A 15,998-nucleotide genomic window follows, 5' to 3' on the forward strand; every position below is an offset into this window, starting at 1 on the left:
TTCTGGGCCATTAAATTATAAACATGCGAGAGGCCATTGGGCCCAGCCTAGCTGGGCTGAGTCTCTGAATGAGCTCTACACTGAGTCTTGTTCCTCTGCTCTTTCCCCATGCCTTTTTAAATTTAACACTTCCCTTTTAAAAGCTAAGGAGGTCTCATCTGATCAATATAAATATCCATTTCAGACAGACGTAGGTTTCCACATCAGTCGCCCGCATTATTGTATTTTTTTATTTGTAATAGAAAACTGCAGATCAATATTTGTTGTAACAAAATAACTGACAGGAAAGCTATTTCTTCTTTCTATTATAATCTCCTTTTTCAATCTTTCTACATCCATGTCCTATTTATTCATCAAGGGCTATATCTTCTTCCATTTGCTAACGTTAGCAGAAATCTCGATATGGGTATGGAACAAGGAAACCACTTTGAACTGTACAATACAGAAGGGTTTGTAATTCCATAAGATTACTTGGATACACGGCACAGAAACAGACCATTCGGTCCAACCAGTCCATGCCTGCGTTTATGCTCCACTTGAGCCTCCTCCCGTCTTTTCTCATCTAAATCTATCAGCATAACCCTCTATTCCCTTCTCCCTCATATGCTTGTCCAGCTGCCCCTTAAATGTATTTATACTATTTGCTTCAGCCACTCCCTGTGGTAGCGAGTTCCACATTCTCACCACTCTTTGGGGAAAGACGTTTCTTCTGAATTCCCTATTGGATTTCTTGGTGACTAGCTTATATTGATGGACTCTAATTATGTTCTTCCCCACAAGTGGAAACACTCTCTCTCTATCCTCTCTATCAAAACCTTTCATAATTTTAAAGGCCTCTATTCGGTTACCCCTCAGCCTTCTTTTTTCAAGAGAAAAGAGACCCAGCCTGTTCATCCTTTCCTGATAGGTATACCCTCACATTTCTAGTATCATCCTTGTAAATCATCTCTGCCCCCTCTCCAGTGCCTCTATATCCTTTTTATATTATGGCGACCAGAACTGTATGCAGTATTCTAAATGTGGTCTAATCAAAGTTTGATACAGGTTTAGCATAACTTCCCTACTTTTCAATTCTATACCTCTAGAAATAAATCCTCGTGCTTGGTTTGCTTGGAAAGTTATAGACTTGTCAACTGCGTTGATACCACTCTACAGCCACTGGCAAGAAGCACACTTTCACATGCTGACTGTCCTTCACTCGCTCCTCAATGTCTGGCTAACAGGAAGCACATTGCCACACGTTGTTGACAGGACTGTCTTTCTATGACATTTTTACAGACGTTGGGCACATTTTTGGTATGGGTTTTCCAATTGTAAGTCAGCTGCACATCCAAGGCCTCTTTTCGCATCAAAAATAAACACGGTGAAAAGCAGCAAGCTATGCCTGTTCTGCAGATCATCATCTGTCTATGTTCACTGCCCTATTACTGCTGATGTTGTTCTGCCTCACTGAGTTTCTCCAGTTATCATTCAAGTAATCAAGTTGTCTCATTTGATAATTACAGGAAGAAGCACTTTGGGCGAGTCAACAATCAGAAATCACGTGGATTCAAATAAAAGAAAGAACAATCTGCATTTGTATTGCACATTCCAAGACCTCAGGATGTCCCAAAGTGTTTTACAGCCAATGATTGTTCTTTTGAAATGTAGTCAGTGTTGCCATGTCGGAAATTTTGTAACCAATTTTCACACAGCAAGGTTCCACAAACAGCACTGAGATAATGACAAGATAATTTATTTTTAGATGCTGGTTTAGGTATAAATATTGGCCAAGACACCGAGGAGGACTCCCCAACTCTTGTTTGAAATAGTGGCAATACATCCACCTGAGAGGACAGTTGCGGCCTCAGTTTAACATCTCACACAAGAGGGATAGGCATTGGCTGAGGTACGAAAAGTAACTGTTTTTAAAAATAGATCACCTTGTAAAGTGAAAGCAATCTCTAGTTCCCATTCAAATATTGATGACTGGAAACTTGTGAGCTTTCCATATACATTCATTAGATGAGTGCTGCACTACTGGAGCTAGCAGATTTACCAGAAGACCAAATTACTAACCAGGTATGAATCTAACCAAGAGGAAAAGATCAAAGTCCACTCCTGACATGCAACACTCGTAACAAAGAAAGGCTTAGAAATTACAATAGGTAAACGGGTCATTCAGCCCAACCAGTTCATGTGGATGTTTATCCTCCATGTGAGCAAATAGTCCTAATCACATTTACCCAGCATGTTCCTATATCCCTTTCTCCACTTTGCATTCACCCGTCTATCCAATCTAATCCTGGAAGTGAATTCCACAGCCCCACAACTCTCTGTGCAAAGAGATTTCTCTGTTCTAAATTTCTTGCATTTAATCTTGTATCTATGGCTCCTTGTTCTAGACAGCCCCCCCACCCATTAGTGGAAACAGTCTGGTTCTATCTACTATGGCCCTCCTTTCAAAAATGTAAACACTTCTATCATATCGCCCAGTACTCTGCATCGCTCTAATGGAAAAGCTCCAATTTATCAAGGCTTTCTTTGTATTTGTATGTCCTCATCCCTTGCAGCATTCTGGTAAATCTGTGTTTGCCCTCTCTAAAGCCTCAAACTCTTATAGAAATGAGCCCAATAGAAAAATTAAGGAACTCAATTCAGATTAACGAAGCCTAGTTCATGTTCAGTGTAGCATGTAAAAGAGGCAAATTTAACATAGGGAAAGATTCCGCTTGTGTGGGGTAAGGTTAAGAGGAAGTACTTAGCACAATCTCAAGTACAGTCATTCCTCACTCCACGCAGCCATTTAACTTCCTATTCCCGTGGTGATGGTGGTGTAGAGATTACTTTATAGTAACACTTCAAATTTTTGGTTGTGCTTCTTGTGAGAAATATGAAGCGATTAATATCTCTGTGTGATAGATACAGGAACTTTGTCCATTGATTCTTGTGAATATGCTTAAAGCTGTGAAAACTCAAATGGTTTCCACTCATTTCCTTAAATCATAAATGGATGCTCTGTCTGATTTTTAATTTAGGCATGAATGGTATTGTGTTCCGAACACAGATAAGGCTGCACACAGGGAGGTTAAAGTAACAGTGACCTCAGTCTTTAATAAGACACTCCAGAGTGAGGAACAGGCCTTTGGGGCCGGCTTATATGCAGTACTCCCAAGGGATGCTGGGATCTCTTGGGACTTCAGGGGATGAGCTCCCTGGTGGCGGAACATGGGAGTGCATGCTTTACAGATACACAACATCACTCCCCCCAGCCCCCGCCTCCCAAAGTCAAAGTGAAAACTATTTACAAGGTGAGGCGGTCGGGAGCCTTTCTTTTCCCTGGTGGACAGCCTCGGTACAAATGTCTGTTCTGGTGTGTTGGCTGTGCCCTCGCAGGGCTGGCATGTTATTGGTCCTGCAGGGCTGCTAGGTGAGCCTGACCTTGCTGGGCTGTTGGGCGTGATGGGTTCGATTTCTTGGTCCGGAGTGGTGTCGTTGATCCTTTGGGTGTGTGTTGTGGGCTCGAAAAAGGTGGTGTCTGCTGTGGGTTGTTCAGGGCAGTCTGTGAACCGCAGCCTCGTTTGGTCCAGGTGCTTTCTGCAAATTTGTCCATGGTCTGGTTTGACTATAAACACCCTATTCCCTTCTTTAGCTATCACCGTGCCCGCGATCCACTTGGGACCATGTCCGTAGTTTAGCACATACACAGGGTCATTCAGATCAATTTCCCGTGACACAGTGGCGCGACCATTGTTTACATTTTGTTGCTGCCGCCTGCTCTCTACCTGATCATGCAGCTTGGGGTGAACCAGCGAGTGTCTGGTTTTAAGTGTCCTTTTCATGGTAGGTCAGCTGGGCCACCCCTGTGAGCGAATGGGGTCTCGTGCGGTAGCTGAGCAGAACTTGGGACAGGCGGGTTTGGAGTGAGCCTTCTGTGACTCGTTTAAGGCTCTGTTTGATGGTTTGTACTGCCTGCCCATTGGAGGCTGGTTTAAACGGGGCCAAGGTGACATGTTTGATCCCATTGCAGGTCATGAATTCTTTAAATTCGGCACTGATGAAACATGGCCCGTTGTCACGGACCGGTATGTCAGGCAGGCTGTGGGTAGTAAACATGGCCCTCAGGCTTTCAATGGTGGCGGTGGCAGTGCTTCCTGACATTATTTCATATTCAATCCATTTTAAAAAAGCATCCACCACCACCAGAAACATTTTACCAAGAAACGGGCCCGCATAGTCAGCATGGATCCTCGACCATGGTCTGGAGGGCCAGGACCACAAACTTAGTGGTGCCTCTCTGGGCGCGTTGCTCGACTGAGCACATACGCTGCATTGCCGTACACCGGACTCTAAGTCAGAGTCGATACCGGGCCACCACACGTGGAATCTGGCTATCGCTTTCATCATTACTATACCCGGGTGTATGCTGTGGAGATCCGAGATGAATGTCTCCCTGCCCGTTTTTGGTAGCACTACGCAGTTACCCCACAACAGGCAGTCTGCCTGAATGGACAGCTTGTCCTTTCGCCACTGGAACGGCTTGATTAGCTCTTGCATTTCAACGGGGATGCTGGCCCAGCTCCCATGCAGTACACAGTTTTTTACTAGGGACAGCAGAGGATCTTGGCTGGTCCAAGTCCTAATCTGGCGGGCCGTGACAGGTGATTTATCATTTTCAAATGCTTCCATGACCATCAACAAGTCTGCGGGCTGCGCCACCATCAACAAGTTTGCAGGCTGCGCCATTTCCACCCCCGTGGTGGGCAATGAGAGCCGACTGAGAGCATCCGCACAGTTCTCGGTGCCTGGCCTGTGGCGGATGGTATAGTTATATGCTGATAGCGCGAGTGCCCACCTTTGTATGCAGGCTGAGGCATTAGTATTTATCCCCTTGTTTTCAGCGAACAGGGATGTGAGGGGCTTGAGATCAGTTTCCAGCTCAAATTTGAGGCCAAACAGATATTGATGCATTTTCTTTACCCCGAACACACACGCTAATGTCTCTTTCTCAATCATGCTGTAGGCCCTCTCAGCTTTAGACAAGCTCCTGGAAGCATAGGCGACCGGTTGCAACTTCCCCACAACGTTAGCTTGTTGTAATACACACCCGACTCTGTACGACGATGCGTCACATGCTAGCACAAGTCTTTTACACGGGTTATGCAATACAAGCAGCTTGTTGGAGCATAAAATGTTTCTGGCTTTCTCAAAAGCAATTACTTGTTTTTTTCCCCATACCCAGTTCTCACCTTTACGCAATAACACATGTAGGGGCTCTAAAAGGGTGCTTAACCCCAGTAGGAAGTTACCAAAATAGTTGAGTCCCAGGAATGACCGCAGCTCCGTAACGTTCTGTGGCCTGGGCACGTTCCTGATAAGCTCTGTCTTGGCGTCTGTGGGCCGAATGCTGTCCGCCGCTATCTTTCTCGCCAAAAACTCCATTTCTGTTGCCAAGAAGACACATTTCGACCTCTTCAGCCACAGCCCTACACAATCCAGTCGCTGGAGGACCTCCTCCAGGTTTTGTTGGTGCTCGGCGGTGTCCCAACCCATGACCAATATGCCATCCTGAAAGACCGCCGTGTGTGGTACCGACTTGAGTCGGCTCTCCATGTTTCTCTGGAAGATCGCTGCAGCCGACCGAATTCCAAACGGGCATCTGTTGTAGATGAACAGTCCCTTGTGTGTGTTGATGCAGGTGAAGCCCTTCGAAGACTCCTCCAGCTCCTGCGTCATGTAGGCCGAAGTCAGGTCAAGCTTGGTGAACGTCTTGCCTCCTGCTAGCGTCGCAAATAGGTCGTCTGCCTTAGGTAGCCGGTATTGGTCCTGTAGCGAGAAATGATTAATAGTTACTTTATAATCGCCGCAAATCCTGACCGTGCCATCACTTTTGAGTACTGGAAGAATCGGGCTGGCCCACTCGCTGAATTCCACTGGGGAGATGAAGCCCTCACGTTGCAACCTGTTCAGCTCGATTTCCACACTCTCCCTCATCATGTGAGGTACTGCTCGCGCCTTGTGGTGAATGGGTCGTGCCTCTGGGACCAAGTGGATCCGCACCTTCCCCCCGGAAAAGTTTCCAATCCCTGGCTCAAAGAGGGAAGGAAATTTGTTGAGAACCTGGGTACATGAGGCCTCATTGACATGTGATAGCACTCGGATGTCATCCCAGGTCCAGCAGATTCTGCCCAGCCAGCTCCTTTTCAAGCAGTGTGGGGCCATCACCCGGGACAATCCAGAGTGGCAGTTCGTGCACCGTGCCCTCGTAGGTGACCTTGACCATGGTGCTGCCCAGGATAAGCTCTTTGGTGTATGTTCTCAGTTTCGTGTGGATGAGGCTTAGGGCTGGCCTGAATGCCTTGTTGCACCACAGTCTCTCAAACATCCTTTTACTCATGATGGATTGGCTAGCGCTAGTGTCCAGTTCCATGGCTATGGGTAAGCCATTCAATTTTACATTGAAAATATGTGCACCCCGTGTACTTCAGCATCTGCTTCCTCTCTCAGGCTTGAAATTGCTTTGATCCACCATGGACCGACCTTCCTCTGCCACGTGGTGGTTAGCAGGTTTTGCAGAGCTTGCAGCTCGTTTGCAAGCTCATTGGAGGTGCCCCATTGTTCCACAGCTCTTGCAAACATACCCTTTGAAGTGGCATGAATAGGCTGAATGGAAGCCTCCACAACACCAACAAGGTGTGAATTGCCTTGCATTCATCCTTTGTTGTGGACTCTGAGTCATCTGGGTCACCTGAGGCCTGCTGGCAGTTGCAGACTCATGGTTTCTACCCTGTTCATTTCTGCTCGCAAACACAGTTCCAGTTAATTTATGAACATTGCTAGCACTTGTGTGCTGAGAGATTTGTTTGGTGTTATCACTGGTGGACATAAACACTTGTGCTATCGCAATGGCCTTTCTGAGGGTCAGTGTCTCTACAGTCAAAAGTTTTTGCAGGATGGTCTCATGGCCAATGCCCAGTACAAAAAAGTCTCGGTGCATTTGCTCCAAGTAGCCATCAAACTCACATTGTCCTGCAAAGCCGCCTTAGCTCGGCGACGTAGCTTGCCACTTCCTGACCTTCAGATTGCTGGCTCTTGTAGAACCAATACCTCGCCATCAGCACGCTCTCCCTCGGGTTAAGATGCTCCTCATACGACTTATCTGTGGGTTTCACCGGAGCCAGAAGATTCTTCATGAGGCTGTAGGTCGGTGCCCCGCAGAGTGAGGAGGACCGCTCTCCTTTTTGCAGCGCTTCCTTCTCCATCCAGCTCGTTGGCTATAAAGTACTAGTCTAGCCATTCGACATAGGCTTCCCAGTCCTCACCCTCCGAGAACTTCTCCAGGATGCCCACAGTTTGCTGCATCTTTGCGTTGAATTCGTATTCTCGTTGCCAGTTATTGTGTTCCTAACGCAGATGAGGCTGCACACAGGGAGGTTAAAGTAACAGTGACCTCAGTCTTTAATAAGACACTCCAGAGTGAGGAACAAGCCTTAGGGGCCGGCTTATATACAGTGCTCCCAAGGGATGCTGGGATCCCTTGGGACTTCAGGGGATGAGCTCCCTGGTGGCGGAACATGGGAGTGCATGCTTTACAGATACACAACACATGGATTGTGCATTTTAGACTATTGTGAGCGGAGGAAGGGTCTGTAGCAATGTTCCCGCTAGGCTGCTCGTGCAGTCTTCTACAATGTTCCCGCAGGCCGCTCACCGACTTTTACACTGTAAACACTGCATGCACAGACATTTAAAGGGACCGCGCATTAAAAGAAACAGGCCGCGCAGAACAAAGTACAGCTTACATGGAACATTGATCTGTAGGTGTTGAAATTCTTGAGGTATGTCTTCAGGTGTCCCAATTCTTGTCCTGCAGGTGCTGAACTGTTTAGCCCGCTAGAATTCCAGACCATGTAGCCCAGAAACAGCAGTCTTTTTTGAGAAGGAATTCTGGCGTATCATCAGCAGAGGGAGCACACAAGTTAGGACAGAAGCTGCCTTCACTGAGTTTCTACTCCTTTAGTTCGTCCACATCAAATAATGATGGGGTGGGCACTGGTGCTTCTTCTGCATGTCCCTCTCCCCCCACCCCCCCCTCACCCTGCAGTTTTTTTGGGGGGGAGGTGTTGTCTGGGGCGGGAGGGCAAAACCAGTTTCAGGTGCTGGTCTGGACCTCAATAAGATTTACAATGGCAATCGACACTAATTGTCATTCAAATAATGGCCTGCCATCCATGGAGCAACTTCCAGAGGTCCACTGAAGAGGCAGCGGCCATTGCAGCATGTTTGATTCTATTGGAGCAACATGCTGGATGTCCGACAGCACTGCTACTGTTGTGGGCAGCCGTCTTCAGCATGTTAACAAGCCTATCCCCAGGATTTGGAATGGGAGCACGGCAGAGACAAAAAGCAGCAAGTGGAAGATCCCTCCTGACCCACTTTACAACTCTTGTACATTTACCTGTGAGATTCCATGGGGCTTTTTCACGATACTCGAGCCTAATCTGAAAGAAATTGCACAAGTTTCATGTCAAAATAGTCTGCTGCATTAATTTTCAGAAGTATTTGCAAAAAGTAGTTCTTGAGTTCTTCTTGGATTTCTAACAGGTGCTCAGTTAAAGAACTCTATTCTTTCCCTACCTGAGGAATACAGTCAGAGCCTTTATTATTCCAAGGCATTATTTAACTTCAACAGTCTGATTCAATGTCTGGAGAAAGGAACTGCATTTGAGTCTCATTTTAAAATGTACTTTGCTTATGCTGCATCATATATGCCTAGCATTTTTCAAATGTAGTTTCCTTTGTAGCTTCTGTATCTTGTTTAATAGTAAATAAATATAATTAATTGTTCAGCCTGCAGAAATTCGGTTTAGTGTGTGACATTTTCAGCCATCCTACATGAATTCCAGTCTGAAATCTCTGACAATCAAATCAATTGTTATATCTGGGCTATATTATCTCGAAAAAGCAGAAAGTAAAAGGGACAGACTTCAGATCGTAAGGAGTGCAGTCTGCTGATAGAAACTGTTATCAGGCCACTTGAATGAAAAGACCAAACTGCAACAACTTTTAAAATCAAACATATAAAGAGGAAAATGAATGTTTCTTGGAGCTAAGCATCACGCAAATTATTTGTGTTGGAGTTAACAAGTAGATTCAATGGGGACAGTTCAGACAATGATGGCCTAGAAATAATTTTGGCACCACGGCCATTTTACTAAGGTAACATGGATGCTTGTGTGTTCAATATGGGGTGTGCCGCTTGCCATATTGGTAAAGGCTCTTGTCTAGGCATCCTGGGCACATGCCTAAAGCAGGCATCTTGTTGTATATGCAAAAGGCTTGTGGGAGTGCAGGGGGCAATGCCTGTATTAAGTCTCCCTTTTCTAAATTCATTTGTCATGCATGCTGCAGTCAAAATTCACAGGTGGTTAGTGTTATATATGTATACTTGTATTTACTCTGTACAGCCACCAGAGGGTTCATCCCCTGGAGTCCCAAGGAATCCCATAGTCCCTTGGGGGCACAGGTATTTAAGGAGGCTTCACAGGTTGGAGAGGCACTCTGGAGATCTGCAATAAAAGACTAAAGTCACACGTTACTTTGAGCTCACAGTGTTCAGTCTGACTCGTTCTCCATACACAACAACTGGCGATGTGATACAGATAACGAACCCAAAGATGCAGAGAACAGTGGGCATCCTGGAGAAATTCTCGGAGGGAGATGATTAGGAAACATTTGTGGAGCAACTCGACCAATACTTCGTGGCCAACGAGCTAGATGGGGAAGAGAGCACTGCCAAATGAAGAGTGATCCTCCTCACCGTCTGTGGGGCACCAACGTATGGCCTCATGAAGAATCTGCTCACTCCAGCGAAATCCATGGAGAAATTGTACGACACTGGTCCGAGAGCATTTGAACCCGAAGGAAAACGTTCTGTTGGCAAGGTACCGGTTCTACACATAAAAAAGGTCTGATGGCCAAGAAGTGGCGAGTTATGTTGCTGAGCTAAGACACCTTGCAGGACATTGCGAATTTGGAGCACATGCTCAGAGTCTTTTTTGTACTTTGCATTGGCCACGAAACCATACTTCGCAAACTTTTGACTGTTGAGACCCCAACCTTGAGTAAGGCCATCGCGATAGTCCAGGCATTCATTGCCACCAGTGACAATACGAAGCAAATCTCTCAGCACACAAGTGCTGCTACAAGTACTGTGAACAAAGTGACATTGTTTTTGAATTGTAACATAGAGGACAGGTCACACTAACCTGCAGCTACACGTCCGCAGATGTCTGAGTCCACCATCAAGGGTGATGAATGCAAGACCATTAACACCTTGTTGGCACTGCGGGGGTGATCACCGTTTCCATTCATGCCGATTCAAAGAGCACATTTACAAGGGCTGTAGAACAACGGGACACTGCCAATGAGTGTGCAGGCGAGCTGCAAAGCCTGTTAAACCTGCAAACCCCCATGTTGCAAAGGAGGACAGATCCACGGAGGATCACTACGAACCAGAGCCTCAGATCAAGGAGGCAGAGGTACATGGGGTGCACAAATTCACCACGAATTGTCCCCCGATAATGCTGAATGTTGAACTAAATGGACTCCCGGTGTCAATTAAGCTGGACAAGGGCGCGAGCCAGTCCATCATGGGCAAAAAGACTTTCGAAAAGTTGTGGTGCAGCAAGGCCTCAAGGTCAGTCTTAACTCCAGTTCGCTTGAAACTAAGAACTTACACAAAAGAACTGATTCCTGTAATCAGCAGTGCTACTGTAAAGGTCTCCTACGATGGAGCGGTGCACAAGCAACCACTCTGAACGGTACCGGGCGATGGTCTCACGCCGCTCGGCAGGAGCTGGCTGCGAAAGATACGCTGGAACTGGGACGACGTCCAAGCGCTATTGCCTGCTGACGACACTTCGTGTGACCAGGTCTTAAAGCAATTTCCTTCGCTGTTCAAACCAGGCATCGGGAAATTCCAAGGAGCAAAAGTGCAGATTCACCTAATTCCGGGGGCGCGACCCATCTATCACAAGGCGAGAGCAGTACCGTACATGATGAGAGATCGAGCTAGACCGGCTGCAAAGAGAGGGCATAATTTCCTCGATCGAGTTCAATGAGTGGGCCAGTTCTATCGTCCCAGTCCACAAGAGAGACGGCACCGTCAGAATCTGTGGCGATTACAAAGTAACTATCAATCGTTTCTCCCTGCAGGACCAATTCCCACTATCAAAGGCCGACGACCTCTTTACAATGCTGGCGGGAGGAAAGACGTTCACGAAGCTGGATCTGACTTCAGCCTACATGACGAAGAAACTGGAGGAATCATCGAAGGCCCTCACCTGCATCAACATGCACAAAGGTCTTTTTGTTTATAACAGGTGCCCATTTGGAATCTGATCAGTGGCGGCGATATTCCAGAGAAACATGGAAAGTTTACTGAAGTCGGTCCTGCACACCGTGGTCTTCCAGGACAACATCTTGTTCACAGGTCGGAACACAGTCGAGCACCTGCAGAACCTGGAGGAGGTTCTTCGTCGACTCAACTGCATGGGGCTCAGGTTAATATGCTCAAAGTGCGTTTTCCTGGTGCCTGAAGTGGAGTTCCTGGGAAGGAGGATTGCGGCGGACGGCATCAGGCCCACCAACGCAAAGACGGAGGCAATCGAGAACGCACCGAGGTCACAGAATGTGATGGAGTTGCGATCATTTCTGGGACTCCTGAGCTACTTTGGTAACTTCTTACCGGGTCTCAGCACACTGTTAGAACCACTGTATGTCTTACTATGAAAAGGAGACGAATGGGTTTGGGGCAAAAGCCAAGAAAATGCCTTTGTAAAAGCGAGAAAATTGTTATGCTCAAACAAATTGCTTGTGTTGTATGATCCATGTAAGCGTTTGGTACTAGCATGTGATGCGTCATCATATGGCGTCGGGTGTGTATTGCAACAAGCTAATGATTTCGGGAAACTGCAACTGGTTGCTTATGCATCCAGGAATCTGTCTAAGGCTGAGAGAGCCTATAACATGATTGAGAAAGAAGCGTTGTGTGTGTCTATGGAGCAAGAAAATGCATCAATACCTGTTTAGGCTAAAATTCGAATTGGAAACTGATCATAAGCCACTTATATCCCTGTTCTGAGAGTAAAGGGATAAATACCAACGCATCGGCCCGTATCCAGAGATGGGCGCTCATGTTGTCCGCAGACAACTACGCCATCCGCCATAGTCCAGGCACAGAAAACTGCACCCATGCTCTCAGTAGGCCGCCATTGCCCACTACGGGGTGGAAATGGCGCAGCCCGCAGATCTAGCCATGGTTATGGAAGCATTTGAGAATGAGCAATCACCCGTCACTGCCCGACAGATCAAAACCTGGACATGCCAGGACCCCTTATTATCTCTTGTCAAAAGCTGTGTGCTTCACTGGAGCTGGTCCAGTGTCCCAGTGGAAATGCAGGAAGAGATAAAGCCGTTCCAGCGGCACAAAGATGCAATGTTTATACAGGCAGACTGCCTTCTGTGGGGCAATCGAGTAGTGTCCCCAAGAAGGGCAGAGACACCTTCATCAATGACCTGCACAGTACCCACCCAGGCATTGTAATGATGAAAGCGATAGCCAGATGCCACGTGTGGTGGCCCGGTATTGATGTGGACTTCGAATCCTGCATTCACAGATGTAATACATGCTCGCAGTTAAGCAATGTATCCAGGGAGGCACCGCTAAGTTTATGGTCTTGGCCTTCCAAACCGTGGTCTAGGATACACGTCGACTATGCAGGCCCGTTCTTGAGTAAAATGTTCCTTGTGGTTGTAGACGCGTACTCCAAATGGATTGAATGTGAGATAATTTTGGCGAGCATGTCTGCTGCCACTACTAAAAGCCTGCGGGCCATGTTTGCCACAAACGGCCTACCCGATGTCTTGGTGAGCGACAACGGGCCATGTTTTACCAGTGCTGAGTTGAAAGAATTCATGACCCGTAACGAGATCAAACATGTCACATCTGCCCCGTTTAAACCAGTGTTCAATGGTCAGGCAGAGAGCATTGCAAACCATCAAGCAAGGCTTGAAGTGGGTAACTGAAGGCTCACTGCAGACTCGCCTATCCCGAGTCCTGCTTAGTTACAACACGAGACCCCACACACTCACTGGGATCCCACCTGCTGAACTGCTCATGAAAAGAGCACTTAAGACAAGACTCTCGTTAGTTCACCCTGATCTACACGAACAGGTAGAGAGCAGACGGCTTCAACAAAGTGCATACCATGATAGCGCAAATGTGTCACGCGAGATTGAAATCAATGATCCTGTATTTGTATTAAATTATGGACAAGGTCCCAAGTGGTTTCCCGGCACTGTCGTGGCCAAAGAGGGGAGCAGGGTGTTTTGGGTCAAACTTTTAAATGGACTCATTCACCGGAAACACTTGGACCAAATCAAACTCAGATTCACAGACTATCCTGAGCAACCCACCTTGGACCCTACCTTTTATGATCCCAAACATACACACCAGTGGCAACCGGCACCACGGTTGACCACAAAGCAGAACCCATCATCCACAGCAACCCAGCGAGGGCCCAACAAATGATTCAACAACACCAGCTTTCACACTGAGACGATCAATTAGGGCAAGAAGGGCCCCAGATCGACTCACTTTGTAAATAGTTACACTGTTGACTTTGGGGGTGGGGAGAGTGTTATATATGTATACTTGTATTTACTCTGTATAGCCACCAGAGGGCTCATCCCCTGGAGTCCCAAGGTTCCCATAATCCCTTGGGAGCACAGGTATTTAAGGAGGCTTCACAGTTTGGTGAGGCATTCTGGAGACCTGCAATAAAAAACTAAGGTCACACTTTACTTTGAGCTTACAGTGTTCAGTCTGACTCTTTCTCCATACACAATTAGTAACCAAATCAGTGGACCATAAAAGCTGCTTCCTGATAGGTAAGTTTTCATTTTTTTTAATATCTTACCGCTCCTTTTATGGCCCCGACCTGCCGCTGATGGTTTCTCGCAGGTCGGGGCTGCCATCACTCCATCATTGGCAGCTGTGCCTTCAGCTGCCAAGGTCTCTAGTTCTGGAATTCCCTCCCTAAACCTCTCCACCTCTCTATCTCTCTTTCCTCCTTTAAGACGCTCCTTAAAACCTACCTCTTTGACCAAGCTTTTCATCATCTGCCTTAATTTCTCCTTATGTGGCTCGGTGTCAAATTTTGCTTGATAACACTCCTGTGAAGCGCCTTGGGTCATTTTACTACGGTAAAGGTGCTATATAAATACAAGTTGTTGTTGCATATTCCAGCATTTTGGAATCTATAATTAACATGGGTAGTACATTTGATTCAGCTATAAAGGAAGTCAATCTTGCTCAGTTTTATTTTTGTCATTTGGAAACAATTATTTTTCTTTATATTTTAAATTTTTTCTCACAGTAGCAGTTGACAATCTTTCACTGGGAGAGAAAAATTTCAATGAACTATGTATTTTTTTTAAATATTGGCCAGAACCAAATACAGGATTTGAAACCAATCTTATTGAATGTAGAATCAGAGCTGGAGGCATCAATTGTAGAATTGTGCACATTTCTTCCAAATGCTAATGGTGCATTTCTAGGAACACCCACAGGAAAGTTTGAATTTTTACATTTTAAGAATGGTATATTCTGATTAAGTTTTAGCACTTTAATGGCCCAGAAATTGTGGTCAGAGGATTCCCGCGGACAGATGCCTCCGACCTGAAAGATTTATACGAATTTACCTGGTGGTCCGGGAGGTTTGGAGACTTGTGGTCCTGGACCTCTAAGTGAAGGACAGCGTAGAGGCTCACGTATTCCAAGGACGTAGGTGCTTCACACGTGTCCCTGAGATCACATGGGTCGGCCTTATCGATCAAAGTAGGCGTATTCCCATTCATACTTCCCATGAGTCCCATATATACAGAATTACCATAAGTATGAATGGGAATACCCCCCAAAGCACACAGGGCTACAATTTCCCCAGAGTCCGCCAGCGCCCATTTGCCGCCCCAAAAACCGCTAAGGCTGGGAAGATTATCGCCAGCGAAAACTTCCCGAAAAAAAAATCCGCCCAGCAAAAAATATGGGCTTTGTACCCCCAATCGGGCGGAAAAGTGCAATTTCCGCTAGATTGGGCAGTGCCTAAAGAAAATGGGCGATAAATTTTAAAAATCTATAAAATATTACCCCGAGACTGTGGGTTAGTCCTAACACGAGAAAAAACATTTTTTTTTTTAAAAACCTAACTTAAAAAATCCAAAAAAACATTCCCAGCACACTTTTAAATTAAATCCTCCCCAACAGATTTTGAAAATAAATAGTAAAAAAACCAATCACTTACCTTTTTCTTGCAGGCCTACTTAACTGCAGAAGACACATCAAATCGTTGGAGATATATCACCAACGATGTCTTTGCAGGATCCTGCAAATCCCCTAGGAGGACAGACGCACCAACATCAATGTCCTCGCCCAGGCTAACATCCCCAGCATTGAAGCACTAACCACACTCGATCAGCTTCGCTGGACAGGCCACTTAGTTCGCATACCAGACATGAGACTCCCTAATCAACTGCTCTTTGCGGAACTCCTTGATGGCAAATGAGCCAAAGGTGGGCAGCGGAAACATTACAAGGACACCCTCAAAGCCTCCCTGGTGAAGTGCGACATTACCACTGACGCCTGGGAGACCCTGACCTAAGACCGCCCTCGGTAGAGAAAGTGCATCCGGGAGGGCGTTGAGCTCTTCGAATCTCAATGCTGCAAGCGTGAAGAGGTCAAGCGCAGGCAGTGGAAGGAGTATGTGGTAAATCAGTGCCATCCCACCTTTCCCCCGACCTATATCTGTCCCACCCGTGACAGGGTCTGTGGCTCTCATGTTGGACTGTTCAGTCACCAAAGAACTCACTTTAGGAGTGGAAGCAAGTCTTCCTCGATTTCGAGGGACTGCCTATGATGATGAATTACCTACCGTCCAGCTCCACTGATCCTCGTGGGC

General features: G+C 46.5%; 1 protein-coding gene across 1 annotated transcript in view; it reads left to right on the forward strand.

The window, feature by feature from the left end:
• rttn (rotatin) overlaps positions 1-15,998 on the forward strand; it is a 422,229-nt gene that overhangs the window by 349,287 nt on the left and 56,944 nt on the right. The window lies entirely within an intron of this gene.

The sequence above is a fragment of the Pristiophorus japonicus genome, chromosome 1, assembly GCF_044704955.1.
Source record: "Pristiophorus japonicus isolate sPriJap1 chromosome 1, sPriJap1.hap1, whole genome shotgun sequence".
NCBI lineage: Eukaryota > Metazoa > Chordata > Chondrichthyes > Pristiophoridae > Pristiophorus > Pristiophorus japonicus.